This window comes from Gymnoscopelus microlampas, assembly GCF_963454915.1.
Source record: "Gymnoscopelus microlampas genome assembly, chromosome: 17".
Lineage (NCBI taxonomy): Eukaryota > Metazoa > Chordata > Actinopteri > Myctophiformes > Myctophidae > Gymnoscopelus > Gymnoscopelus microlampas.
The window spans coordinates 29,497,276-29,511,314 of NC_139954.1; the positions used below are offsets into that span (position 1 = coordinate 29,497,276).

The following is a 14,039-nucleotide window of genomic DNA, read 5'->3' on the forward strand; positions in this document are numbered from 1 at the left end:
TTTTAAACTGTTCCGCATTCTACAAACTCCTATTACTCCCAGTGTACAACAGCAACATCCCTATCTCACACACACTCACACTTTTTCTCTTGCGGCCCAGCCCAGCTGAGTTTAACAGGTCTTTCGAGCACTGGTCTTTATCCCTCCTCTCTCTCTCACTCTCTCTCTCCCACCACCCCCTCACGTCGCTCACTCCCAGCTTCCTCTCCACTCTTCTCCCGGTCCAGCATTTCCAGTCCTCACCCACCCCCCACCTCCCCCGATTCTTCAGCTCCTCTGTTTGGCAGACGATAGCTTCCATCCCCGGGGAGGTGACATGTGTGTAATGTCACGTTTTGTCACATCATGTCGCGGTGACAGAGCCCCTCTCTGTGTCCGTCATGATGATGGAGGTGGCAATGAAAGCGGGAGAAAGGGACAGGAGTGTGATACCGACATACCCATGGGAGAGAAGGGAAAGAGAGAGAGGAAACCCATTACACAAGTCACTCTCTTCTCACTGTGTGTGTCTGGGTGGGTGGGTGTCTCTGTCATGGACATTTGTGTGTGTGTGTGTGCGTGCCGTGCACACACAAAACACACACGGGCACAAACGTACACATAGCTGACTCACTAGTGACACATCTGCTGGCGTAGCCTGGGCACGGTGCCACGCGTGGCGGCCAGCCCTGGCAGCAGGACTGGCACTCAGCAGTCCGGCTTGCTCTGATCTCTGTCTCACACACGCTGCACCCTTCCATTCTCCAGACCATCTCCCTCTGCCTGCCCTCTGTCCCTGTCTAAGTGGGTGCATCTCGCTAACACGCATTCAATACTCTCGCCTCTACGGCACAAAGAGGCTTTTTTTTTTAGAACCCCCCTAAAAACAAACATACAACAATCTCTCTGCCTAACAGATGCAATAACTGCGGTTTGTCGTGGGCACGCATGTGCATAGACACACACAAAGAGATGGGGCAGATTATGCTTAGAGAATTATAATTCTTTCCACAGCCGGCTGCTACTCAGTAAAATCCTCAGTGTTTATTTATCCCTTCGTAACTCTGAGAGTGTACAAATGTAACCGAATGGACCCGTAAATATCCATTTGGTTACATTTGTACACTCCCAGAGTTAAATGAACAGTGAACACTGAGGATTTTGCCATGTATCATGCAGTGAGCAGTAGATCTGTTGTTCAAGTGACTACTGTTGTAACAGAAACACAGCTCTTCTCAACACACACCCCTCACTCTCCTCCCTTCCCTTCCCTGACCGGGTTCTCTGGTCCGTGACTCCCTCCCTCGATCCCTACGGTCGCTCCCACACTCTGGGCACATTCCTCCCTTGCTCATGCTGTGAGGACGTCTCCCTGTGGCTAAAAGCATTGTGGGAAATCCCAACGGTCGGCCCGTTCAGAGGCTCTGCGGACCATTGAGGTAAAGTGGAAAAGGGGGTGTTTCACTCCTCGCACAAAAAAAACCCATGAACCGATTGCCTCTATTGACACAAAGTACAAAATCTCCTAAAAGACGACAAAATATTTCAGTCAATGAAGCAGTGTTTGAATCGATGGTCTTTACAAAACCATGCTGTGCAAGGCCTCCATCAGAGCACAACAAAATAATTTGCCTCTCGAGTGCTGAGAACACAAACAAAGACAGAAGTCTGACATCTTGAACACAAACCTTTTTCCCCCCATTTCCCCAATTATTTCTTATTCAAAGCACAACTGATGATGAGAGGAACAATTTGCCACAGAGGACCACAGTGAAGACCACTTGACAAACTCATTTGAGTTAGTTAAACTAAAGAGTTAAACTAACACTCAGGATTTTACTGTGTGCTGGCTGTACCGAAACTAAAAGTCACTAAACCAAAATAACATCTTAAATGAAAATACACTTACAAGCACCCGTCTCTTCTCCTCTGCTCTATCGTAGGACCAAAATTAGCACCCTGGAGGAACATGAGCCAGAGTCTGTCCCTGAATTACCCCAGTTTACACTGGTGTGTCATTCCCGTGGAATTTTAAACACACTGGCAACGACCTGCCCAATTAAATATACGGGCAGAAAGAGACGCACGCACATGCAACTACTCGTACCAACACACACATACAAACAAATACCCACATCCACCATTGGTTTAATGGCTGACCAAAGCGCTCGTCTCTCTTCTGGTATAATGTTCTTATAGAACAGTGAATGTTCCACAACAACAACAACACATCATCGCACCCCTGTTATTTCCCCATTGTTCTTATGTTAAGTACCTGGTGTCCATATTTCATGTCATTATATATTGAAAAATATATACATCGAAAAAAAGCTAAAATAGCAGATCTACAAGCTAGCTCACAACAGACAATGTGACACGTTGTGAGCGTGGACTTATTAGTAAGTATATAAAATAGGGCTTAAGTGGTTAAGCATATTGTAGCCTAATTCGATGAAAAGCAATAACATTCATTGACCACATGAGTCAGGTATGTTTAAAACAAGCTTAAAACAACTCAGGATGAATTGGTAGTACATTGGAGAATGAGGCGTGTTTGCCGTCAGGAAGTATTTGGGAGAACTTGTCAGGATAGCAACACAAATTTGATCATTTTGTACAGAAAAAAATCTATTCACTTGTGGGCAATATTACCATGTAATAGCAATAATAATAGAAAGACTGCCTCTGAAGCTTCTGGGGAAATTTTACTTGAAATGTCTATTTTGTAGTTTAGGCCTCAGACTTGCTAATTTTTACAGAAATCCGAATTATAGCTCCATTTTGTCAATCCTGACTAAAGGGCTCCTACGAAACTTCAGGTGAAAAACAAAAGCCTGCAGTCTCACCATAGTTTGCATATGCCCAATACACCATGGATCCTTATTACATCACAAATTCGGAGAACTTATACAAGGCCCCAAAACCTACACATTAGCAACTTACAAATAGCAGGATAACTACTCAACACAATGGCATTAAGATGATGCCTCTGGCTTTCAGAACAAGCCTTTTATCATTTCCACTGTCAAACTTCACACTCTGCAACCAAAGCCTTGGTGAGGTCACACCCCGCCCACACCCACTGAAAGGTATTATTGTTGGAATAAATTCACAACTGTCTTATTTCAAATACAAACCATTTCAAATACAAACCAGGTCTTTTGACTTGAGTTGCATGTGATGTGGTGGTAGAGTAAAGAGCTAAATGTATACGTTTAATGCCATGAATCCCCACCTGTTACTCACTGCCAAGAATTATTTGGCAAAAGAGAAAAACAAAAGAAAAACATTTAACAGACAGTTCATCCCGACACAAGTGAACAAAGCGATGAGCCAAATCAGCTCACTGTACAAAAATTAAAAATAAACTCTTCTAGGACAAGTGTGTATTTCGGCCTGTGACACCTAAAACAAGTCTTTAGGATGCGGTCAACACAGTATAGACCCGTAATGGTCAATTCTTTCACTCTCATGAGTTAAATTATCACTGAGGATTTTACTATGCAAGCTTGAGACATTGTGGCAAAACAGTGCATTATAGTAAGCTAATGGGTAGCTGCTGGTTGGGAAGGTCATGAGCTTGGCTGGTGACTTTAACATGGCCAGTTGAGGTGACTGGGGTCAACGTAGCCAGTGGGTTCCAGAAGGAGAGCAGACCCATTTGAAAGGACCCATTTCGGGCCAGCAGGAGCAGTCCGCCTCTTCCAAAACTGTCAATCATATTGGAGAAACATGAAAGCAGAGTGACAGGTACACTCTAACTCAGCCAGACACATCCCAAAAGGATTGTACTTGTGCACAAGCCCACCCACTCACTGCTCACTCACAAATACAAAACCCTCACACACACACCAAGACATGCCACTAATCTCAAGAACAACGGGATGTTTAACAATGCCCTTTGATTGTGCCTTAATTTTGCAGCCAAACGACGTGGTCTGCAGACTGGCAACAGAATGTCTGAGGTTTTAAGGGGAACCCCAGGCTTTTGTATGATTCATGTGAAAGACAAGAGAGCTGCCCATCTCCACCACTAGAGGTGAAAATATGCAGTATCACTACTCAATAAATCCATAGTGGCAGCTATACGTTGTTTATTCTAGCTCTTGTCTGCCATGACAGCTTCAAACTCATATTCCCTGATAAAGGTGTCGTGGGGTTTAAATTGCATTCTACATAAACTGAGGAATGGTGTTGTCTATTGTCAAGTCTTAGTGCCAATCGGGTCCTAATGAAATGCCTTTTAAATTAGTACATTTTGCGAAAATGATCGATGTTTTATTTACTTTTTAACCTTGTTTTTGAAAGAGTTGTTATAATGTTGCATTCACCAATTCCTTAAATGTATTTTCTGTCTTTCTGCAGGGAATTTGTAATATAACCTTAGAGCATGTTTTGCCTTTTATTTATTTTCAATTGAACACTGTTTGGCAAAACATTGCAGCGAGTTTACAATTTGGGAGGACAATGCTTCTAAATGGCAAACAAGAAATCTGGGAGTAACTAGAAACTTCTCTCTTTGCTTTAGTGGCAGGTTTCTTATCCGCAGTAATTAGTATTTGACCATTCTTGCATATGTTGCACATTTGACAAGATTTAGCCAAGAAGTCATTTAAGAAAGATAACATGTGGTACAGATTCTAGTGTATGCAAACTCATCATTGGGAATATAAGCACTGAAACCAAATGGCCCCCAACTTCCCAACAACCTGCGTGACACTTTGAAGGCTGTACACTTGGCACATAAGGTCTAAATAATTTCACAACAAACATTCAACAATGAATTGCTCTTGACATCGCAACCGAAATGTAGGCGTTGCCTGGATGTTTTAGTAGGAAACATTGTAGGTGGGAATATGAACCAGTCCATCCCCATCTGTAATTATCAAAAGCTTACAAACCTACGCTTTACACTTGAAAAGATAAAGTCACAGAAGGACTACTTTATACTTTGTCAAAACAGCACAAGCAACGTATTTTCAACTGAAGAAATTGTTGACGCAGTTTTGCCATGTGACACTGACATGGTCGTTTGACAAAGTAGAATTGTGCCTTCAGCATCTCTGTCAACTGCAAGATAGACACACATGGTGTCATCTGTGTCTGGGGAGGCGGGTCCCCCCCTGTCGCCCCACATTGAGGCAAAGGGACACACACCACTTCTCAAATTCATCCTACCATGTCACACACAACGTAAGCCCTGCGATTTTAATTAGAAAACCCATGAAGCAAACAAATGCAAGGAAACAAGGGAGGCCAATCCACGGAGAAGAAAATAAATCCCCTGCCGCTTCACATCAATATCCACTTCCCCTCCGTGCTTCACCTCACTGTGGTTTTTGGTTAACACTCTTTGGATTAGATAGCAGACAAATAAACACTGTGGATAGTGTTCCCTGGCAGTTCACCCTGACCGGCCTGATGTCCTCAGCATGTACAAATCTAAGGATGAGACCAAACATGGCCCTGATGGGCCAAAGTAACGCAGTCCAGGGTCCTCGCCATGGGCCGCTTCCATAAGCATCAACTGGGGTCATGTTACAGGGCAACCCCCGTACAATTCAGGGCCTCCCTCTCATAAGAATGCAGCTATATATGTAGGCACCCCTATAGCTAAAAGTCAAAGATATAGAGATAGATTTTAAGTGCGGACAGTGCCTTATTTGTTCCCCTCTGAATTATAGCAGTGTTATCAAGTTGTGGCAAGGCTATGTCTATGAGGCCAGGGCAGAAGTTCTTCCTGCCATGGTCAATATTGTAAAACAAAACAAGTTGGCCATTAGGACAATGACAAACAAAAAATGCTTTAACACAAAATAAGACTATATTGAACATCTTGACAATGACATATAACAGTGTATGGGCATTTTAGACATGTAGGAAGAATAGACAGCACTAAATCTGGAGAAATGCAATAAACATGAACATATTTTGTGCTCGTTGTTGCACTTTACTTTGGGCTAAAAATGACATAGTACTGCAACACTGTAATTACTCCAGCAATTTTTGGCATTTCTACATTGATGCTTGCAGATAAGTAAAGAAAGTGAGTTGCTTTACTTATCTGCAACGAGCAAAGGGGGGGGTGTAGAACTCTCGCTTTCTTTGTTTGTGGTGTGCGCGCGTGTGTGTGTGTGAGTGTGAGAGAGAGAGAGAGAGAAGATGAGAGAGAGGGGTATGCATGAAACAGTGTGAGAAAGTGTAAGACAGTGAGCCGGGTTACCTCAGAAGCCCCCCTGCCCTTTCAGCAGGGCCTCATATGGAGAACCAGGCCTCAGGTCCCCTGGGCACTGATGTCTGCTCTCCTCTCCTCCCAGTCAGCCACGGAGGCTGCGCACTGAACCTGGTCAACTCACGACACCCTACAGCCACAAATCATTCACACCTGGAAGAGAGGGAGAGAGAGAGAGAACTGTGTTCAACCGGTGATTCGCAAACAAGCAGGAGGCAGGGAAAAGCACTCACTGCCTCATGTTGACAAGGCCAGCATGTAGCAAACACATAACCAGCGTATTTAGCCGGTGCAAAGCTCAGATCCTTTGGGGCCGCAGTAACAGCATATAGTCATTTTTTTCCTTTACCCCAACATCGATTTATGCCTCAGTTATCAACACGTGTACACACAAGGGACTATGGGACAGGGTATGATATAATATCTAGGGTTTTCGTGATTCCTCATGTCCTGGACAGCTTGCACCAAACACCAACTTGCTGGCATACAGCAGTAGGGTCAGTAAACAGACATTTTCAGTGCATTTCACAGACTTAACGGTCATTTTAGAATGGAGAGATGAGTGATAACCTAATGTCAAACCCTGAGGAAGACTGTATTGTCAAAACGTTGGTGGTACCTTTTAATACACTTTTGCATTGTGGCTAAGAGCTGTGCGGCCTCATCCTTGTCAACATGATAACCTAATGTCAACACAAACATGTTAAATTACAATATCTTCATAGGTCTATGTCCATTAAGTTAACGAACCCCAAGCTACTTCAAATGCATAGAGGGGGTGGGAACAGTTGAAATGTATGGTGTGTGGGCTAATTGTGATAATAGATAAATATTTATTGGATTTTTGATCAGAGTCCTTGGAAAGCCTTGTCTCAAGAAAACAAATTGCTTAGGCCTCTTGGTTAACTAAACCCCTTGGAAGTTGGAACTAATTCTCTGAAAGTACAATTTACACTGCAATGCAATACCTTTAAAACTGTTTTTCTCATTCAGAACTTTAGGTCTAACTTCAATGGCAAAGCCTTGGGCTGGACATGTTCAATGCTCTCTTTTATATGGCCTTGGTAAGGCCACTCAGCACAAAACTGAACAAGATACGCAAGCAGGGCTCCACAAGAAGAAGACAGGCAGTAAAAGTGTTTCCATACGTATTTACAAAGCTAACCGTTGTTAGAATAAACACAACAACCAGTGCACAGAATCCCCCTGAAATCTCAGCGCCTCACTGGACAACGCTTGGCGGACAAAGTATTCCATGGCGCTTCAAACTCCAGGAACTTTTTTTTTTCTCCTAAAAGAAGTTGTTCCTGTTTCGCCAGAGAGCTGAATGGGGGGAAGGGAGGACATTCATGGAGCCTCGGCCAGCAGCGCAAACAAAGTCTTCCCCGAGAGGGAGGCACTCTCACGGGCGGCTGAGACCAAGAACGACGACGTTGTCGGACCAGCGCAAAGCACACAAATACAACATAATGAGATACAATTTTTAGGCTTTGTCTAATAAAAATGGCCCCTCCCTCCGCCAAATGCTGTGCCTTTTCAAGTTCTGTTGGCTCTGTTGGTAACAATGTAACAATTAAATCGCCACCGAAATTTCGCTCGGTTAGATGAGAGGCTGGCCGACACACAATCAGCCAGCCGAGGCCTTAATAATCTGGCTGCGCGTTTTAGAAATAATATTAAATGCGTTTCTAGTGAAAAGAAATACAATACCAATGGCCCCCGATTATCTTGAAGAATGTAGAACATGCATGCTGCATTGTATCCCTTTTTTCATTTTCAACGAAGCACGGGTTGGTCCTTCTCTCTGGTTATAATGGGTTAAAAAACCAATATTGCTCCGCGCGTTTCACACCATTCCGCAAAAAACATTGTGAATAATAATCCACTGTTGTAGCGCGGAAAAAAATCAACCATTGTGGCTGAAAACGGGGCTCGGTGTCTACAGTCTGCCAGGCCAGACACGATGGGGTTTAGTAGCCCAGCCTTCCTTCGGGGACAGAGGCAGTAGAAGAACGGATACCGGAGTGAGATGAGATGTTCCCCGGGAGGAGGACCCGCGTGTACCGCTGCCAGGAGCAGAGCAGGGAGGCGACACTTTCTCCCCAAAAAAACTTACCTGGAATGTTTTTCGTAAATGCCCGTTTTTTTCCTCAATGGCAGAGGATCTGTGTAACTGTGCACTTATCAGATCACAACATTATCACGGCTAACATTATAAAATAGAAATATGTCTCCCCCCTTCGCCCGAGCTTTTCCAGTGGTCCTACTCCATTACATCCAGTCAAGATTTCCTGTCGTCTCCCCCCCGCCCGTTCCGGCGTGTTGGTTTAGCCCGAATTCTAAGTAGCAATTCTAGGTCAGGTCTGTCTGTGTGCCAGTGAGAATGTTACTGTCGGACAGGAGAGAGAGAGAGACAGGTCTCTGTGTGTGTGCCAGTGAGAATCTTACTGTCGGACAATAGAGAGAGAGACAGGTCTGTGTGTGCCAGTGAGAATGTTACTGTTACTGTCGGACAGGAGAGAGAGAGACAGGTCTGTGTGTGTGTACCAGTGAGAATGTTACTGTCGGACAGGAGAGAGAGAGACAGGTCTGTGTGTGTGCCAGTGAGAATGTTACTGTTACTGTCAGACAGGAGAGAGCTCGAGAGACAGGTCTGTGTGCCAGTGAGAGACAGGAGAGAGAGAGAAAGACACTAATGTCCCCACAATAAAATGGTAAACATGATTCCCAAATAGTGGGGTGGGACCCATCTTTGGGTCACAGACCAATAGTTATGGGTAAGTATTTCATAAATAAAATGTAAAAATCTAATAATTGCCATAAATAAAGGAAAACTACATTCAAGAAGTAGTGAAAATAGCGGATCACGGCGCAAAGCGACACATTGTGAGCTTGTATATCTGCTCTTTTCACTAGTTTGGGTCCTGGGCAAATGTCTAATTTCTCTTTTGGGTCTTGAGCTATTAAGTTTAGGAACCACTGCGATAAAGGGAAATATACAAGAAAATAAACAAATAAATTAGATAAATGAAAATGGGAAACTTGTACCTATATAGTCTCCATTTCTCACCTGTTGGCCACACACACACACGCACGCACGCACAAACACGCACATGCAGGTTTCTCTTACATTTAATTGTTATGCACCCCTGTGGGTATATATAGGGCAGTATGATTTAAACACAAATTAATTCAATCCCCAGTTCACCATTATCAGCCTACACATTTGAGTTAGATTTGAAATGTATCTTAATAAATTATTGAGAAGGACCACTCTGGCATTGCATGTTCTTAATGTCTCACTCTTCCTCTGAGGCTCTTGTCAGTCCCCATCTCTGATAAGTGTGTGTGCATGTTTGTGTGCATATATACAGATGTGCGTATGTGTGTGCATTCATATGTGGGAGTGGGAGCCATTAGTTTCTTGCTGAAATTATTCATGAATAATTGCTAAATCAGCGTGAACCCATATAGCTACATAGCTATTATTGCCAATACACTGTCAGGTTTGTGTGTGTGTGTGTGTGTGTGTGTGTGTGTGTGTGTGTGTGTGTGTGTGTGTGAGAGAGAGAGGGGGGTATTGAGAAATTTATATTTATATAGAGTAAATGTGTCACATGCAAGTCACATGTATGCATGCAAAGTTTTGCATGTAAAGAAAAACCTCCATCCTTTTCTTTCCGTCTGTGTTTTTGCAGAGCACATGGAATGTTCTTCCCATTACTCACACAGGGTTTGTTCATTTGCATGCTTCTCCTCTGCATCAAACTTGCCATGGCCCCAGGCCTCTCAGATCATCTGTTGCATGGGAGCCTTTAAAGTCATAGTGGGATGACATAGACACAAAATCTCTGCATGAGTGCTGCATTTTTGTGACTTTTGACAAGCAGACCAGGGTAATGTTGGACATGTTTGTGCATGCTAGCACAGATCAGTGACAGACCACAAAGCTCTCTCTCTCTCTCTCTCTCTCTCTCTCTCTCTCTCTCTCTCTCTCTCTCTCTCTCTCTCTCTCTCTCTCTCTCTCTCTCAGTCTCTCTCCTGTGTGTGTGTGTGTGTGTGTGTGTGTGTGTGTGTGTGTGTGTGTGTGTGTGTGTGTGTGTGTGTGTGTGTGTGTGTGTGTGTGTATGTGTGTGTGTGTGTGTGTGTGTGTGTGTGTGTGTGTGTGTGTGTGTGTGTGTGTGTGTGTGTGTGTGTGTGTGTGTGTGTGTGTGTGTGTGCCTGTGTGATAAAGCCCACTGTGGACTGGCACTATTCCCAGACTGGGTTGCATTAGACATGCACACTAGCAGAGTTCTTCAGGACAACGTTCTACCTCTCCAGCATTGTGACTCTCTGGCATCATGACTAGCTGGCTGAGGACACATTGGAAATGGCAAAAACGACGAACGATTCCCCTTATACATTATATAAGCAATTGGAAAACCCTATAATGAAATGTCAATGTGAAAATGAGAGCTTCTTTTTTTGAATGTGCGTGAGTGCATGTGTGTTGGTTGTTTGGAGCAAAACAAGACAGTGTTCATGTCCGTGTGTGTGCATTGCCATCTGTCTGCCTTTTCTAGTTCTGTCTATTGGTCTGCCCGTCTGTTTGTCTATATCTTCTGCTTGCTGCTTCCGTCCGTCCGTCCGTCCGTCCGTCCGTCCGTCCGTCCGTCCGTCCGTCCATCTGTCTGTTTGTCTCTGCCTGTTGCTCTGTTCACACGTCTGTCTGTGTGGGAGTGCACATCCGTTTGTGTGTGCACGTGTGCTTAAATCGGGACACCGACATGGACTGTCCGCTTATCATTAATACCATCTGCCTTATTTAAAATTAAATAAGCACACTTATGCTGCTGGGGAGCTACACTGTAGACACAGAAGAAGGAGGAACAGTACACTCTAACACTCAGTATTTTACAGTGACGTTTTTAATTAGGGAGGACTGGGGCCTGGGGAACGCATCGCTGCCGTGCTGTGTTCCTGTATAATCATCTGGCAATTTAGTCATCTATGTCATGACATGTCATCTATACTCAAATATAAATAAAGATTTACCCACACTACCCAGGATGTTTCTGTGTAGAATAGAAGAGTCTCTAAGGTCTTTCCATCTGCATGTCATGGACTTACTTGAATGATTCTTGCTATGTTGCTTACTTGTTATCCTAGTTACTTTGTGTTACGTATCCTTGCTCTCCCAGCAGCCAAATGCCTTGATTACTTGTTATGGTACTTCTTTCCTTTGTGAGGCACTGTGGATAAGCGTCTGCTAAACAGCTGCATTCACTATCCAACATTTCAGTACTGTGTGTGTGTATGCCGACTAAAGTAAGCATTTTCACTGTTCACACACTGTGTCGCAAGCCTTAGACCGGTGGAGGTGGTGGGTGCGTAGGGGTGGGGGTGATTTTGAGAGTTCCTTTTGGCCTACAGTAGGGAGGCAAGTGATTGGACTTGTTTAGTGAGTTCATTAACAGGTTGTGTGACCGTGCTGAGAAGCAGGCCAGGCTTGGCAGGGTTATCAAAATACTGAGACAGTGAGCTCACTCACACAGCGATGAGGTCACTTACCGGAGCTCGGCAGTCTGACCAATCATCAGTCAGCCTATTATCATGGTATGCAGTGTTGCTATGAGTAACAGAGACAAGCACTGCCTCACAGATCATCAGTGATGGCTCATGCAATGGATGCTATACCACCTGGGGTAGTCTATTCTATTCAATATGTTTCTATTCTTGCATGCTCCTGTGTTCAGGCATTGATAGACATTCCCCTCACACACTCAAACTCTTCGTCTTGTTACCTTAAGGATGCCTTTGTCGTCATGACAACCTAGTGGACCTGCAGCACAAAGTGAGATTTTTCACCATGAGTAAACATTAACGTATTGTAGGGAAGACATCATATATTTCCCACAAGTAGAGATATTAGTTTCCCTTTCATCTCGCATCTCAATTTCTTTTCTCCAGCCTCTACCTCCTTGTTTACAGTCCCCCCCCCAACACACACACACACACACACACACACACACACACACACACACACACACACACACGCATATCCCCCCAGCAGTGTTTTCTGCCTCTTCAATGGCAGGTGAGTGTAAACACGCTGGAGGAATGAAACAATGTTAATTAACTGATCATTAACGAGTCGAGGCAGGCCCCTGAGATCCAAGCAGCCGCCCACCCACCAGTGTTTCACCATTCCACTAACTGGACCGTTAATGGCTAATCAGAGACGGGCGTGATTAGATCACCTCCTAACGAGCGGGATTTATGATTGCGCGAGTCTATTATGTTTATAAAGTGGGAAGGCATTGCGGCGGCGATGGGAAGCGAGCTCGGGGTCTCTGCCGGGCCGAGGTGCAGCTGACGTGGCTGACGTGAGTCAACTGTGTAGCCTACTGTACCTGCCTGGTAATGCTGCCTAATGAGATGAAATCTCATTCTCCACCCCAACACACACACACACACACATGCACATGCACATGCACATGCACATGCACATGCACATGCACATGCACATGCACATGCACATGCACATGCACATGCACATGCACACGCACGCACGCGCACGCACGCACACGCACACGCACAGACACAGACACAGACGCACACACACAGATGCACGATCTCGGCGCCGCCACCACCACCAACAACCACAATCCCTTCCTCTCTCCCTCTCCTCCTTCTGTCTATTGCAGAAAATGTGAGGATCTACAAGTTCTCGACGTGTCACGTCCGCAACACGCTGTGAGCTTGTAGATCTGCTATTTTCGGCGTGCGACACCATCCTACAGTAGAGTATAAACGGGGCTTATGAATGCACACTGAGAGGAAACGACAGATGCACACATTCCACAGCCCATATTCCCCCTCACTCTATCTTGTTGCCATGGGAACCAAAGCAGACGGGAGACAGGTTCATATCGTCCTCCCTCAGGTCTCCAGTCACTGCCTCCTCCTCCTCCTTCTTCTTCTTCTACTTATTCTTTTTCTTCTCTTCTACCCCTCCCATCTCTCTGTCTCTCTGTCTCTGTCTCTGTCTCTGTCTCTGTCTCTGTCTCTGTCTCTGTCTCTGTCTCTGTCTCTGTCCCTGTCTCTGTCTCTGTCTCTGTCTCTGTCTCTGTCTCTGTCTCTGTCTCTGTCTCTCTTTCTCTCTCTGTCAGAGCTGGCTGCTCCTGTGTGGGCCACTGATACTCGCTGATTAAAGGAAGTTATAATTTGATTTTCTCAGCAGGCGCCGTTTAATAGAGCAGTTTAACTAAAGCTGTGCCATCCCCAGGGCTTATAGAAGGAGAGAGAGAGAGAGAGAGAGAGAGAGAGAGAGAGAGAGAGAGAGAGAGTGAGAGAGGGATGTAGAGACAGAGAGAGGGAGGTAGGGAGGGTGAGGGAGTCATACTAATCCCAAACACTGAGCAATCACCCACCACTAAATTCTCCCACTCGCTCTCTCTTGTTCTAATTCTGTTTGCCTATTTTACCATCTCTCTATCACTCTCTCTCTTGCTCTCTCGCTCTCTATTGCCGTACCTCTCTCTCTCTCTCTTTTTCTCACTCCCTACCGTCCTCCCTCTCTCTCTCTCTCTCTCTCTCTCTCTCTCTCTCTCTCTCTCTCCCTCTCTCTCTTGCTCTTCCTCCGCCTGTTAATCTGTGCTCCCCCCTCTCCTCCTTCCCGCCTCCCTCATTCCTTGCTCCCTCCCTCCTTCAGTAAGGCAAACATGGGAGGGCTGGCTTCTCTCTGCGTACAGGCTGGCTGTATTACTGGCCCATTGTGATAATAGCGTTTAATTATCCTCTCAGCTAAAATCAGCTCCATCGCTCTGCTTCTCTTCCCCTACAC

General features: G+C 45.0%; 1 protein-coding gene across 2 annotated transcripts in view; it reads right to left on the reverse strand.

The window, feature by feature from the left end:
• The window catches only part of bcl9 (BCL9 transcription coactivator), a 35,099-nt gene extending 26,622 nt beyond the window's left edge, over positions 1-8,477 (reverse strand). The window contains exons 1-2 of one of the 2 annotated variants that reach the window (XM_084084949.1): positions 8,328-8,477; positions 6,203-6,364 (exon numbers count right to left, since the gene is read on the reverse strand). The gene's annotated coding sequence lies outside the window, so the exon portion shown is untranslated. Of the gene's footprint in view, positions 1-6,202; positions 6,365-7,921; positions 8,255-8,327 lie in introns of those variants that run through there. The other variant, XM_084084948.1, reaches the window with a different exon arrangement.
• Between the last annotated feature and the right edge of the window lie 5,562 nt (positions 8,478-14,039).